The following is a 14,817-nucleotide window of genomic DNA, read 5'->3' as shown; positions in this document are numbered from 1 at the left end:
AAATGTTAAAAATAAATTTAGTTTGAAATGCTAGTGGTAAATGAAAGTGAGGGCTAAGGGGTATGGTATGTATAATCTTTTTTTTCTCTGTTATCGTTTTATTTCTTTTTCTGTTGTCTTTTTATTTCTTTTTCTAAATCGATGCAAATGTTTTAAGAAACAATGAATATGCAACTATGTGATGATATTAAGAATTGCTGATTGTATATGTAGAATGGAATGATATCTTAATGTTTTGTTTGTTATTTTTTTTAATTAATAAAAAAAGTTAAAAAAAAAAAAAAAAAGACCTCAGTGGTAAGATGCTCTGTGGGGCAGAAGTTCAGTGGACCATGAGAAGGTCAGCTGGAGATGGCATTGTAAACACCAGAAAACTGTGCAACGTGGAGGATCCCATGAGTCTCCTATGAGCTCTCAGATATACCCCGACAAGATAACGACGTGAAGATCCCCTGAGAATACAAGAAGAGAGTGAGAGGGAGAGTCAGAGAGAGAAAGACAGAGATGGAGAGGGAGCGGGAGATGGGAGCCCTAGCTGCTCCAGCTTCAGCTATTGTCTGTAACTGCATGAGACACTCTGAGCCACAATAATTCTTACTTTAAGCCACTAAGATTTTGGGTGTTGTATTGTTATCCAGCAATAGATAACAGAACAGCATCATCTATCAAATCTAGGGGTGAGGAACCGGTTCCTTGGTTGGCCCATCTGGCTTCTTTGGGTTCCGCTCATTGTTCCCCGTGGCACTTGGGTCTCCCCTCATGGCGACTTCTCCTTTTCCACCAGCCTTCACGCCCCGGTGGACTAGGCACTGCGAATACGTTTTCTTTAGGGCTGTACAGCTTGGGCAGCCCATTTCAGGGGTGTGGCTTTGGAACCCAGAATGTTTTAGGGGGTTATAGCCAGAAGCTGCAACAGGCCAGGCATATTTGTTATTTGTTGGCCTTTGTAATATAGTTGTCAGAATACTTCGTAGATTTCTAGTCAATCTAGCATGATTTACCATAGCCAAGATATTTTTTTTCCGCTAGACACAGAAATTAATTTTATTCAGTGGCAAATGATACATAGATTTGTACTTCTTGGGAGATTATTTAAATGTATATTTCTATAATATATGAAAAATGTTAGAATTTTACCTCCTTGTAGAAGATATGTGCTAATGTTATTTATGATTTTTCAGTATCCTGTCCCTGTAAAAGTCCATAAAGATTAAATATGAAGTTAGTTGAGAACTACAGACAAACTTTTGTACTAAGGATATAAAAAATAATGAAAATTTTCTCATGATACAGATTAATTAACCAGGCGTAGATTTCTCTCTACTATTGTAAATGAGACTATGTTTACAAGTTTAGCTTTTGTCCTCCAGATTTTTGTTCTTTATAAATAAGCATAGAGTTTTTACATTTTTAAAAAATATTTTTATTGAGAAATCTTCACAACATACAGTCCACCCAAAGTATACAATCAGTGGCTCACAATATCATCCCAGAATTGTGCATTCATCACCATGATCATTTTTAGAACATTTGCATCACTTGAGAAAAAAAAACAAAAAGAAAAAACTCATGCATCCCATACCCCTTACCCCTCCCTCTCATTGACACTAGTATTTCAGTCTACCCAGTTTTTTTTATCCCTTATCCCCCACTATTATTTATTTATTGTCCTTATTTTTTTTATTTATCTGCCTATACTTGTATAAAGGAAGAGTCAGTCACAAGGTTTTCACAATCACACAGTCACATCGTAAAAGCTATGCAGTTATACAATCATCTTCAAGAATCAAGGCTACTGGAACACAGCTCAACTGCTTCAGGAACTTCCTTCCAACCACTCACTGCACCATAAACTAGAAAGGGATATCTATATAATGCATAAGAATAACCTCCAGGATAACCTCTCAACTCTGTTTGGAATCTCTCAGCCATTGACACTTTGTCTCATTTCCCTTTCCCCCTTTTGGTTGAAAAGGTTCTCTCAATCCCTTGATGCTAAGTCTCAGCTCATTCTAGGGTTTTTCTCAATCCCTTGATGCTGAGTCTCTGTTCATTCCAAGATCTCTGTCCCACATTGCCAGGAAGGTTCACACCCCTGGGACTCATGTCCCACGTAGAGAGGGGTAGGGTGGTGAGACTGCTCGTTGTGTTGGCTGGAGAGAGGGGCCACATCTGAGCAACAAAAGAGGCTCTCTTGGGAGTGACTCTTAGGCCTCAATTTTAAGTAGACTTGACCTATCTTTTGCGGGGTTAAGTTTCATATGAACAAACCCCAAGACTGGGGGCTCTGCCTATAGCTTTGGTTGCCCACACTGCTTGTGAGAATATCAAGAATTCAACTTGGGGAAGTTGATTTTCTCCCTGTTCTCACCACTCCTGAAGGGGGCTTTGCAGATACTTTTCCAGTCACTGATTGAATCACTCTGGGATTCATCAGGACATTACTCTGAACAAACCAGCAAAATCTCATGTCCTACCTGAGATTCCAAGTACTTATGGCGTTCAATCAAACTATCTACATAAGTTATATTAGGAAATGCACTAGTCAAAATATAAATTTTGTACCAAATAAACATTTTTTGCTTTAGTCTCACACATAAGTTAAAATTTTAAAATATTAATTACCATGTATTTTCAGTACCCTGCAATAATGACATTCTTTTGTTCTTCCTCATGCAAAAACATTTTTAAAATTTGTACATTGTATATTTCACTATTATTATACACTTTAGGCATTCCTAGATTATACCATGTCAATCTTTAGCATATATCTTTCTTTCTGATTTCATTTATGTCCCCAGCCCTCCTCCCTCTATCATTCTCACATGCAGCTTCATTCAGTGTTTTAACATAATTATATTACAGTTAGGTTGTATTGTGCTGTCCATTTCTGAGTTTTTGTATCCAGTCCTGTTACACAGTCTGTATCCCTTCAGCTCCAATTACCCAATATCTCACCCTATTTCTATCTCCTGATGGTCTCTGTTACCAAGGAAATATTCCAAGTTTATTCACTAATGTCAGTTCATATCAGTGAGACCATACAGTATTTGTCCTTTAGTTTTTGGCTAGTCTCACTCAGCATAATGTTCTCAAGGTCCATCCATGTTGTTACATACTTCATAAGTTTATTCTGTCTTAAAGCTGAATAATATTCCATCGTATGTATATACCACAGTTTGTTTAGCCACTTGTCTGTTGATGGACATTTTGGCTGTTTCCATCTCCTTGAAATTGTAAATAATGCTGCTATAAACATTGGTGTGCAAATGTCCGTTTGTGTCTTTGCCCTTAAGTCCTCTGAGTAGATACCTAGCAGTGGTATTGCTGGGTCATATGGCAATTCTATATTCAGCTTTTTGAGGAACCACCAAACTGCCTTCCACAGTGGTTGCACCATTTGACATTCCCACCAATAGTGTATAGATGTGCCTCTTTCTCCACATCCTCTCCAGCACTTGTCATTTTCTGTTTTGTTGATAATGGCCATTCTGGTGGGTGTGAGATGATATCTCATTGTGGTTTTGATTTGCATTTCTCTAATGGCCAGGGACGTTGAGCATCTCTTCATGTGCCCTTTGGCCATCTGTATTTCCTCTTCTGAGAAATATCTGTTCAGATCTTTTGCCCATTTTGTAATTGGGTTGGCTGTCTTTTTGTTGTTGAGTTGAACAATCTCTTTACAAATTCTGGATACTAGACCTTTATCTGATATGTCGTTTCCAAATATTGTCTCCCATTGTGTAGGCTGTCTTTTTACTTTCTTGATGAAGTTCTTTGATGCACAAAAATATTTAATTTTGAGGAGCTCCCATTTCTTTCTTTCTTTCTTCAGTGCTCTTGCTTTAGGTGTAAGGTCTATAAAACCGCCTCCAATTATAAGATTTATAAGAAATTTCCCTACATTTTCCTCTTACTGTTTTATGGTCTTCGACCTGATGTTTAGATCTTTGATCCATTTTGAGCTAACTTTTGTATAGGATGTGAGATACAGGTCCTCTTTCAGTCTTTTGCATATGGATATCCAGTTCTCTAGGCACCATTTATTGAAGAGACTGTTCTGTCCCAGGTGAGTTGGCTTGACTGCCTTATCAAAGATCAAATGTCCATAGATGAGAGGGTCTATATCTGAACACTCTATTCTATTCCATTGGTCAATATATCTGTTTTTATGCCTGTACTGTGCTGTTTTGACCACTGTGGCTTCATAATATGCCTTAAAGTCAGGCAGTGTGAGACCTCCAGCTTCGTTTTTTTTCCCTCAAGATACTGTTAGCAATTCGGGGCACCCTGCCCTTCCAGATAAATTTGCTTATTGATTTTTCTATTTCTGAAAAGTAAGTTGTTGGGATTTTGATTGGTATTGCGTTGAATCTGTAAATCAAGTTAGGTAGAATTGACATCTTAACTATATTTAGTCTTCCAATTCATGAACACGGTATGCCCTTCCATCTATTTAGGTCTTCTGTGATTTCTTTTAACAGTTTCTTGTAGTTTTCTTTGTATAGGTCTTTTGTCTCTTTAGTTAAATTTATTCCTAAGTATTTTATTCTTTTAGTTGCAATTGTAAATGGGATTCGTTTCTTGATTTCCCCCTCAGATTGTTCATTACTAGTGTATAGAAACACTACAGATTTTTGAAGTAACCTGCTACTTTGCTGTACTCATTTATTAGCTATAGTAGTTTTGCTGTGGATTTTTCAGGGTTTTTGACATATAGTATCATATCATCTGCAAACAGTGATAGTTTTGTTCTCCCTTTCCAATTTTGATGCCTTGTATTTCTTTTTCTTGTCTAATTGCTCTGGCTAGAACTTCCAACACAATGTTGAATAACAGTGGTGACAGTGGACATCCTTGTCTTGTTCCTGATCTTAGGGGGAAAGTTTTCAGTTTTTCCCCATTGAGGACGATATTAGCTGTGGGTTTTTCATATATTCCCTCTATCATTTTAAGGAAATTCCCTTGTATTCCTATCCTTTGAAGTGTTTTCAACAGGAAAGGATGTTGAATTTTGTCAAATATCTTTTCTGAATCAATTGAGATGATCATGTGATTTTTCTGCTTTGATTTGTTGATATGGTGTATTACATTAATTGATTTTCTTATGTTGAACCACCCTTGCATACCTGGGATGAATCCTACTTGGTCATGATGTATAATTCTTTTAATGTGTTGCTGGATTCGATTTGCTAGAATTTTGTTGCGGATTTTTGCATCTATATTCATTAGAGAGATTGGTCTGTAGTTTTCTTTTTTTTGTAATTATCTTTGCCTGGTTTTGGTATGAGGGTGGTGTTGGCTTCATAGAATGTATTAGGTAGCTTTCCCTCCACTTCAATTTTTTGAAGACTTTGAGCAGGATTGGTACTAATTCTTTCTGGAATGTTTGGTAGAATTCACATGTGAAGCCGTCTGGTCCTGGACTTTTCTTTTTGGGAAGCTTTTTAATGACTGATTCAATTTCTTTACTTGTGATTGGTTTGTTGAGGTCATCTATTTCATCTTGAGTCAAAGTTGGTTGTTCATGCCTTTCTAGGAACTTGTCCATTTTCGTCTACATTGTTGTATTTATTGGCATAAAGTTGTTCATAGTATCCTGTTATTACCTCCTTTATTTCTGTGGGGTCAGTGGTTATGTCTCCTCTTCCATTTCTGATCTTATTTATTTGCATCCTCTCTCTTCTTCTTTTTGTCAATCTTGCTAAGGGCCCATCAATCTTATTGATTTTCTCATAGAACCAACTTATGGTTTTATTGATTTTCTCTATTGTTTTCATGTTCTCAATTTCATTTATTTCTGCTCTAATCTTTGTTATTTCTTTCCTTTTGCTTGCTTTGGGGTTAGTTTGCTGTTCTTTCTCCAGTTCTTCCAAGTGGATAGTTAATTCCTGTATTTTTGCCCTTTCTTCTTTTTTGATATAGGCATTTAGGGCAATAAATTTCCTCTTAGCACTGCCTTTGCTGCATCCCATAAGTTTTGATATGTTGTGTTTTCATTTTCATTTGCCTCGAGATATTTACTGATTTCTCTTATAATTTCTTCCTTGACTCACTGGATGTTTAAGAGTGTGTTGTTGAGCCTCCACATATTTGTGAATTTTCTGGTGCTTTGCCTATTATTGATTTGCAACTTCATTCCCTTATGATCTGAGAAAGTGTTTTGTATGATTTCAATCTTTTTAAATTTGTTGAGACTTGCTTTGTAACCCAGCATATGGTCTATCTTGGAGAATCATCCATGAGCACTTGAGAAAAAGGTGTATCCTGCTGTTGTGGGGTGTAATGTCCTATAAATGTCTGTTGAGTCTAGCTCATTTATTGTAATGTTCAAATTCTCTGTTTATTTGTTGATCCTCTGTCTAGATATTCTGTCCATTGATGAGAGTAGGGAATTAAAGTCTCCAACTATTATGGTAGATGTGTCTATTTCCCTTTTCAGTGTTTGCCTCATGTATTTTGGGGCATTCTGGTTAGGTGCATAAATAATTATGATTGTGATGTCTTCTTGTTGAATTGTTCCTTTTATTAGTACATAGTATCCTTCTTTGTCTCTTTTAACTGTTTTACATTTGAAGTCTAATTTGTTGGATATTAGTATAGCTACTCCTGCTCGTTTCTGGTTGTTATTTGCATTAAATATCTTTTCCCAACCTTTCACTTTCAACCTATGTTTATCTTTGGGTCTAAGATGTGTTTCCTGTAGACAGCATATAGAAGGATCCTGTTTTTTAATCATTTCTGCCAGTCTGTGTCTTTTGATTGGTGAGTTCAATCCATTAACATTTAGTGTTATTACTGCATGGGTAGTACTTTCCTCTACCATTTTGCCTTTTGGATTTTATATGTCATATCTAATTTTCCTTCTTTCTACGCTCTTCTCCACACCTCTCGCTTCTGTCTTTTCGTATCTGTCTCTAGTGCTCCCTTTAGTATTTCTTGCAGAGCTGGTCTCTTGGTCACAAATTCTCTCAGTGATTTTTTGTCTGAAAATGTTTTAATTTCTCCCTCATTTTTGAAGGACAGTTTTTCTGGGTATAGAATTTTTGGTTGGCAGTTTTTCTCTTTTAGTAATTTAAATATATCATCCCACTGTCTTCTGGCCTCCATGGTTTCTGCTGAGAAATCTACATATAGTCTTATTGGGCTTCCCTTGTAGGTGATGGATTGCTTTTCTCTTGCTGCTTTCAAGATCCTCTCTTTCTCTTTGACCTCTGACATTCTGACTAGTATGTGTCTTGGAGAACGTCTATTTGGATCTGTTCTCTTTGGGGCACACTGCACTTCTTGGATCTGTAATTTTAGATCTTTCATAAGAGTTGGGAAATTTTCAGTGATAATTTCTTCCATTAGTTTTTCTCCTCCTTTTCCCTTCTCTTCTCCTTTTAGGACACCCACAACACGTATATTTGTGTGCTTCATACTATCATTCAGTTCCCTGAGTCCCTGCTCATATTTATCCATTTTTTCCCTATAGTTTCTGTATCTTGTTCGATTTTAGATGTTCCATCCTCCAGTTCACTCATCCTAACCTATGTCTCTTGAAATCTACCATTTTAGGTTTCCATTGTTTTTTTTCATCTCTTCTACTGTACCTTTCATCCCCATAAGTTCTGTGATTTGTTTTTTCAGACTTTCCATTTCTTCTTTTTGTTCATTCCTTGCCTTCTTCATATCCTCCCTCAATTCATTGATTTGGTTTTTGATGAGGTTTTCCATGTCTGTTTGTACATTTTGAATTAGTTGTTTCAGCTCTTGTATCTCATTTGAACTATTGATTTGTTCCTTTGACTGGGCCATATCTTCAAATTTCCTGGTGTTATTTGTTATTTTTTGCTGGCATCTAGACATTTAATTATCTTAATTAGTTTATTCTGGAGATTTCTTTCACTTCTCTTATCTAGGGTTTTCTTGCTAGATGAATTTATTGTCTATCTGTTCTTTGACATTCCGTTCAGCTTTTTCCAGACCTCTAGCGTAGGTTTTGTTTAACAGAGCATAATTTTTCAGTTCTTGTTTTCTTGTTTCTTGCCCTTCTTGTATGGTGCCTTTTCCCTCCCCACCCTTAGGAGGGTCTACATAGGTATTATAGACTCCAGCCGGGTTTTCCTGGACTAAACTGGCCTCCTATCAGGGGCAAGGAGTTACCTGCTTCAGTTTTCCCTGAGGGTGAGAACCAGCATGTTAAAAGACTTTCCTGTGAAGTCTGTGGGCTCTGTTTTTCTTATCCTGCCCAGTATGTGGTGCGTCTGATTGCGGGTCACACCAGCAAAAGATGTTGCAGCACTTTTAACTTTGGAAGACTCTCCCTGCTGGGGGCGCGGTGGAGACGGAGGAGATGTTGTAGGCTGGTTTTAAGGGCTTCAAATTGCCAAGCCCTGGGGTCTGAATTCCTTGAGAGAGGGATTCCACCTGAGTTGGGCTTCACCCCTCCCCTGGGTAAGGCACAGGTGGGAGACACCCCTGAAAGCAGCCCTTCTGCCTATGCCTGGGGCAGTTGCAGCCCGAGAAGTCCCACTGCTGAATCCAGAGGCTGCCAAGTCTCCGTAGAAACACAGACACTAAAACCTCAGTTTCCTCCCCTTTCCTCTTTTTCTGTGAGCCCAATGAGTGAACTCCGCCTTGACCAGGTTTAGAATCTCTTTCCTTTCCCTCTGGGAAGCCTCCTGTGGGGGAGGGGCACCAGGCACCAGCCATGGCGGCTTGGGGAACTCACGTTTTTGGGGAGGCTTGCAGCCGGTCCAGCTGGTCCAGACTGGGGTACACTGTGTGTCTGGTCACTGACGTGGCTCCGGGAGCTGTTCTGTATTGTTTCTGGTTATTTAGTAGTTGTTCTGGAGGATGAATTAAAACGCGCACATTGCTAAGCCGCCATCTTGGCCCCTCCCTCTCCTCCTCCTCATCAATTCTTGCTTCTCAGACTGTCTTTCTGGGATAATTTTCACTCTTCCAAAAGTAAATTTTGTAGAAATTTTTTCTAGTGTGGATATATTGTAGTAAAACTCAGATTTTCTTTGTTCAAGAATGTCTTTACTAAAGGTGGAAGCATCAAGTGTCCATCAACAAATGAACAGACACATAAAATGTGGTTTATCCGTACCATGGAATATATTCAGCCATAAAAAGAATGAGGTTCTGATCCACGCCACAAGATGGATGAACATTGAAAACATCGTGTTGAGCGAAATAAACCGGAAATTAAAGGGCAGAAATTGTTTAACCTCATTTATATAAAATAATTAGAATAGATTATTTCACTGAGGCAGAAGTTAGAAAATAGGTTACCAGGGGCAGACATAGGGTGGGGAACAAGCAGTTAATGCTTAATTGATATGGGGTTTTGCTTGGGAGGTGATGGAAATTTTTGGTAATAGATAGTAGTGATGCTGACACCATATTGTAAATGTGCTTAATGCCATGAAGAATATACTTGGAAATGGTTGCGAAAGGAGGTTTTATGTTGTATGTATGTTACCAGAACTAAAAAACAAAACATAGAACTGTGGAAGTGTGTGTGTGGGGGGGGGGATGGCATTAGTTCTTAAATATTTCCCTAATTGGAAATCTATTTTGCTTAATATTTTAAAGAAATATGAGGCTACTTATTAATTTAACAAAAGCCATAAGTATTTGTAGTCTGGAGTATTAATTCATGAATGCAAAGCAGTTATTGAGATTTAGAGTTATTCATCATTTAATGGTGTTTTGCGATGTTTATTTTCAGTGTGTCTAATATGGACAATTTTTTCACATCTTTTAGAGAGGAATAATGTTCATTGATTAAAGGTGGGAAACAATGGTTAAGACACCAATTCTATTTCAAGATATTTGACTATACTATACATTTACAAGTGGACTTCATTTTCATGAAATGTGTTAGTTTCCCTACCTATAAAATGAAAATAATGGTTAAAAAAAACCCAAAAGCTAAAACTAAAACCTTTTGTGCATTGAAAACATTATGAAAAAAGTGAAAGGACAACGTACAGAGCGGGAAAAAATATTTGCAAATCATATATCTGATAAGAGTTTAATGTCCAGAATATCTAAAGAACTCCTACAAATTCAACAAAACCCCCCCCACAAATGCCCCAATTAAACAAATAGGCAAAGGACTTAAATAGACATTTCTCCAAGGAAAATACACAGATGTCTAATAAGCACATTAAAAGACACTCAACATCATTAGAGATTAGGGAAATGCAAATCATATACCACATTGAGGCACCTCTTCACACCTATGTGGAGAACTTGGAGCCCTTATGCATTGCCATATACAAAGGAATATAAAATGGTACAGCCACCGTGGAAAAGACTGGCAGTTCCTCAGCACAATAAATACAGATTTATCAGATGACTCAGGAATTCCACTCCTAGGAATTACCCCCAAATATTGATAACAGGAACTCAAACAGATGCATGTACAGAAGAGTTCACAGCAGCATTATTCGTGATAGCCAAAAGGTAGAAACAAACCAAATGTTAATGGATGAACGGATAAACAAAATGAGGTAAATATATACATCGAAATATTATTCAGCCATAAATAGGAATGAAGTTCTGATAATGCTACAGAATGGATAAACCTTGAAAACATACTAAGTTAAATAAGCCAGGCCCAAAAGGACAAAAATTTTATGATTCCACTTATATGAACTATTTAGAATAGTCAATTTAGTAGAACAAAAGGTAGATCAGAGTTTACGAGGGGCTGGGGGGAGAGGGAAATAGGGAGTTATTGCTTAATGGGTGCAGAGTTTCTGTTTGCATTGATGAGAAAGTTGTGGAAATAAATACCAGCGATGGTTCCACAACATTGTGAGTATAATTAATGCCATGTAAAAAAAGTTTTATTTTGCATGTGGATATCCAGTTGTCCTAAAACCATAAGCTGAATAGTTGAAAAGACTATTCATCCCCCATTAATAGTACACTTAGAAATGGCTAACATGGCAATTTTCTGTTATATATATTTTACCACAATAATTTTTTTTAAGGGAAGTACCTTTGGGAGGATTACATATAGTAAACTTTATTAACTGTTTATACTTCAAAAACAAAAAAGAAAAGAAAAAAGAAGTGAGCTAACAAGCCATGAAAAGACGTGGAGGGACCTAAATGCATATTGCCAAGCCAAAGAAGCCAGTCTTAAAAGATTTCACACTGTATGATTCCAAACTGTATAAAAGACAAAGCTAAGAGACAGCTTTAAAAAGATCAGTGTTCGACAGGGCTTGGGGGAAGAGGTGGGGATGAAAGGGTTTAGCACAGGGGATTTTGAAGGTGATACGTAATGGTGGTTACATGACATTATTATGCATTTATCAATATCCATAGAACTTTACAATGTAAACTATGGACTTTAGTTAATAATAATGTATCAGTATTGCTTAGTTCATTGAAACAAATGTATCACACTAATGCAAGGTGTTGCTAACACAGGAACCTGTATGGGGGGGAGGGGATAATACGGGAACTTTGTGTACTATCTGCTCAATTTTTCTGTAAATCAAAAAATGTTCTATGCTTCCTGGACATGCACTTTGTTCTAAAAAATAAAGTATTAATTTTAAAGCAAATATAATAAAAAAGGACGTTCTCTTACATAATCACAGGACAACCATCCAGCTCAGGAAATTAACGCCGAGATATTCCTACCAAGCAATCCTCAGACTCTGTTACCATTTCACCAATTCTCCCAAGAACGGCCTTTAAAACAAAAGGATCCAGTTTAGAATCTCATGTTGTATTTAGCTGTCATATCTTTGTAGACTCCTTCAACTCAGAACTGTTCCTGATTGTTCCTTGATTTTTATGACCTTGACGCTTTGGCCAGGATTTTGCTGACCGTCCCCCTCAGTTTGGTTTGTCTGAGGACAGGTTGTGCATCTCTGGTAGGGAGAGAACAAAGTGATGCTGAGCTCTGTTCATAGCACATAGTGTCAGGTGGCAGGCAGTTTTAAATTTTCCCATTTTTTCACAATTATAAAGGGGGGAGGGGATGCAAGGGGAGCTCAGTGAGAGAATTCTAGAACTGCCATGTGGGAGACCCAGGTTTGATTCCTGGCCCATGCACTTCCCCCCAAAACAAACAAACAAGCAAAACAAACAAACAAACAAAAATTCAACAAAACAGAGCTGCAATAACGGGATATTCACATGGAAAAATCATGAAATGTGACTTCCCCCCATACAGCATACAAAAAAAGGGTGGGGGGAGCAGGCGAGGTAAAAGTGAAGTCTTACTGGCCACAGTATCTGAAGCTGGATGATTATTACCTGGAGGTTCATTATACTATTCTTTTGTTCGTGTTTGAAATTTTTCACAGTATTAAAAAATCTTTTAATGTGAAGAAAAAGATATTTTAAATACTTTATCCAGCATATTTAGGCCCACTGGTGGCAGGTGGGATTTCTGTGTTTTTCTGTTTGCGATACTGCCAGGAAAGGAAGTGTTTCAAAAAATTTTTCACTATAGCCTGGGCTCAGCCCTCTGGCCTATATTTTGTGGGTTTTGCCCCAGAAGGTGGAGTCCTAGTCTGGTGCCTAAGGACCTGCATGCACCGCCTGGGCTGCCTGGGAGGCCTCGCTCTGTCCAGCTGACAGGGCACCGTCACATCCGTGTCTCGTTTGACCTTACAGCAGGACCGTTGCCCTGGGAGACAGGCGTCATTCCCATTTTCCAAATGAGAAAACTGATTCTTGGAAAGGTGAAATTACTTGCTCAGCCTCATGGTTATTCCTTCATTTATGCATTCACTCATTTATTGTTCTGCTCTGGGTCAGGCACTGAGGTAGGTACTGGTCGGATGCAGAGCTCCGTGAGTGCAGCTCTGGCCTTCAGAATGCCTCGGTCCACATTACCTAGTTCCGTCCCCCATCCCATGTTATCTACAGCCCCTTCCAACACGCAAAAGTTAGAACGGCACAGCAGCCTGGTGCTGTGCTCTAGGTCGCAGCAGGGTGTGGGGCAGAAGCCTGGAATCTGGCCTCTATGTTGCAGGCAATTGGGAGGTGGTGGAGGATTTTTGAATCAGAATATGCTTGAGTTTTTTTTTCAACCACACTCTTCATTGTGAAATATCACATATTTACAGAAAAGTTATGTTTCAAAGTACAGTTTAACAGGCAGTTCTAGAGCAAATTTCAAAGTATAGGAAGGGTTACAGTTTCATGACTTCAGGTATTTCCTTCTGGCTGTTCTAGTACACTGGTAAACCTAAAGGAAATATCTACAGGATGATTCAGTAGTCACATTGATTTTGTTCTGTAGGGAAAAAAATCTCCGTTGGGGTAGAAAGAGGGTGAGAAACGTAGCCAGGCTAGAGGTGACGGCGGCTGGAGCCCTGGCTGTGACAATGAGGCTGGGGGGACTGGGAGCTGACAGAGGGGATAATGGGCAGGTCTTGTGACTCAGGTCATCACAAGTGGTGAGGGGGAGGGTTCAGTACAAGGCAACTCCCAGGTTTCGGTGCGTCACTTTTAGTGGTGACTTTTCCAGAGATGTCAAGTCCAGAAACGAGAATGTTGGGTAGAAAGCAGGGGGTTTGGATCTGGTCGTGGGGCCTTCCAGAGGCACAGGGATGTCTGAGATATTAGGCGATAGACGGGCCATGCTTGTCCGTGAGTCATCCACGGGGAGGGTGTGGACGGAGACAGGCATGTTGGGGTCCGAGGCACACAGATGTCCAGTTTCTGGAAGGCAATGTGGGGAGAGTGTGGAGGAGGCGGATGAGGACTTGAGGCTGCACCCTGTGTTCTCGCCCATGGTGGTCTCAGCGGCTCACGTCTCCCTTAGGTGGCAACAATCTAAAATAAACCGCGGGAAAGTGCTTCCCTTTTATTGTAACCACCGTCCCAACGACCCTGCAATAAGGCAGCTGCTGGGGAAGTAAGAGGCATTTAACCCCTCGGCAATGATATATGCCAGAAATGGCACTGGGACAGGCCAGGTGAGCTACATCCAGGTTCAGCGCGAGAAACAAAGACCACTCTAGGTCTTTCAAGGAGAAAGGGGTTTGAGTTGATGGATTAGGTCCTGATGCAGCTTTGGAAGGGCTGTGGGAGAGGACTCTAGTCTATGCGCCCAGGAAGGGCTCTCAGAACCAAGAACCGTTCGGCGGGGGGCGGGGTGGGGCTGCTATCTTTGCCACATCAGGAAGTTGGAAAGGCATCTGAGGGCGCTACTGGAAACATCCAGTTCAAGAACACAGCACTCTTCCACCACAGTTCAGTGGGGGGCACAGATGGTCTTTTTCATAAGTGGTAGAGATCCACAAGGAGAAAAAATGAACTTTGACTCCTAACCTCACATCATATCCAAATTTTAACTCGTGATAGATTATAATCTTAAATGTGAAAGGTAAAACAAGTGAGTTTTCTAGAACAAAAGAAAAAGAACATCTCCTTGACCTTAACCAGGACACAAAAGCACTAACTATAAAAAGAAAAGATTGATAGTTTGCACTTTATTAATATTAAGAACTTCTGTTCATTAAAGGACATAATTAAGAGAGTGCAATGGCAAGCAACAGACTGGAAGAAAATATCTGCAGTTAATATCCTTGACAAAGGATTTATATCCAGAATATATAAAAAACTTCAAGACCACAAGAAAAAAAATCCAAACAACCCATTGAAAACATGGGAAAAAGGCTTGAACAACTGTTTTACAAAAGAGGAGATACAAATAGCCAATAAGAATAATGAAAAGATGTTTAACATCATTTCATCAGGGAAATGCAAGTTAAAACCATAATGAAATCCTACAACTTACCCACCAGAATAGCTAAAATGGAGAGAACTGACGGTACCAAG

At 38.9% G+C, this 14,817-nt stretch overlaps 1 long non-coding RNA gene across 1 annotated transcript in view; it reads right to left on the bottom strand.

Annotated features, from left to right (window-relative positions):
- Positions 1-295: 295 nt before the first annotated feature.
- LOC143679766 (uncharacterized) overlaps positions 296-14,817 on the bottom strand; it is a 23,922-nt gene continuing 9,400 nt past the window's right edge. Inside the window, exons 2-3 of the long non-coding RNA XR_013173938.1 lie at positions 1,138-1,191; positions 296-452 (exon numbers count right to left, since the gene is read on the bottom strand). This is a non-coding gene — a long non-coding RNA (uncharacterized LOC143679766). The remainder of the gene's footprint in view (positions 453-1,137; positions 1,192-14,817) is intronic.

This window comes from Tamandua tetradactyla, chromosome 4 (genome assembly GCF_023851605.1).
Source record: "Tamandua tetradactyla isolate mTamTet1 chromosome 4, mTamTet1.pri, whole genome shotgun sequence".
Classification (NCBI taxonomy): Eukaryota; Metazoa; Chordata; class Mammalia; order Pilosa; family Myrmecophagidae; genus Tamandua; species Tamandua tetradactyla.
Note: the sequence above shows the minus strand (reverse complement) of the source record. Positions and strands in the feature narration are given on the sequence as shown.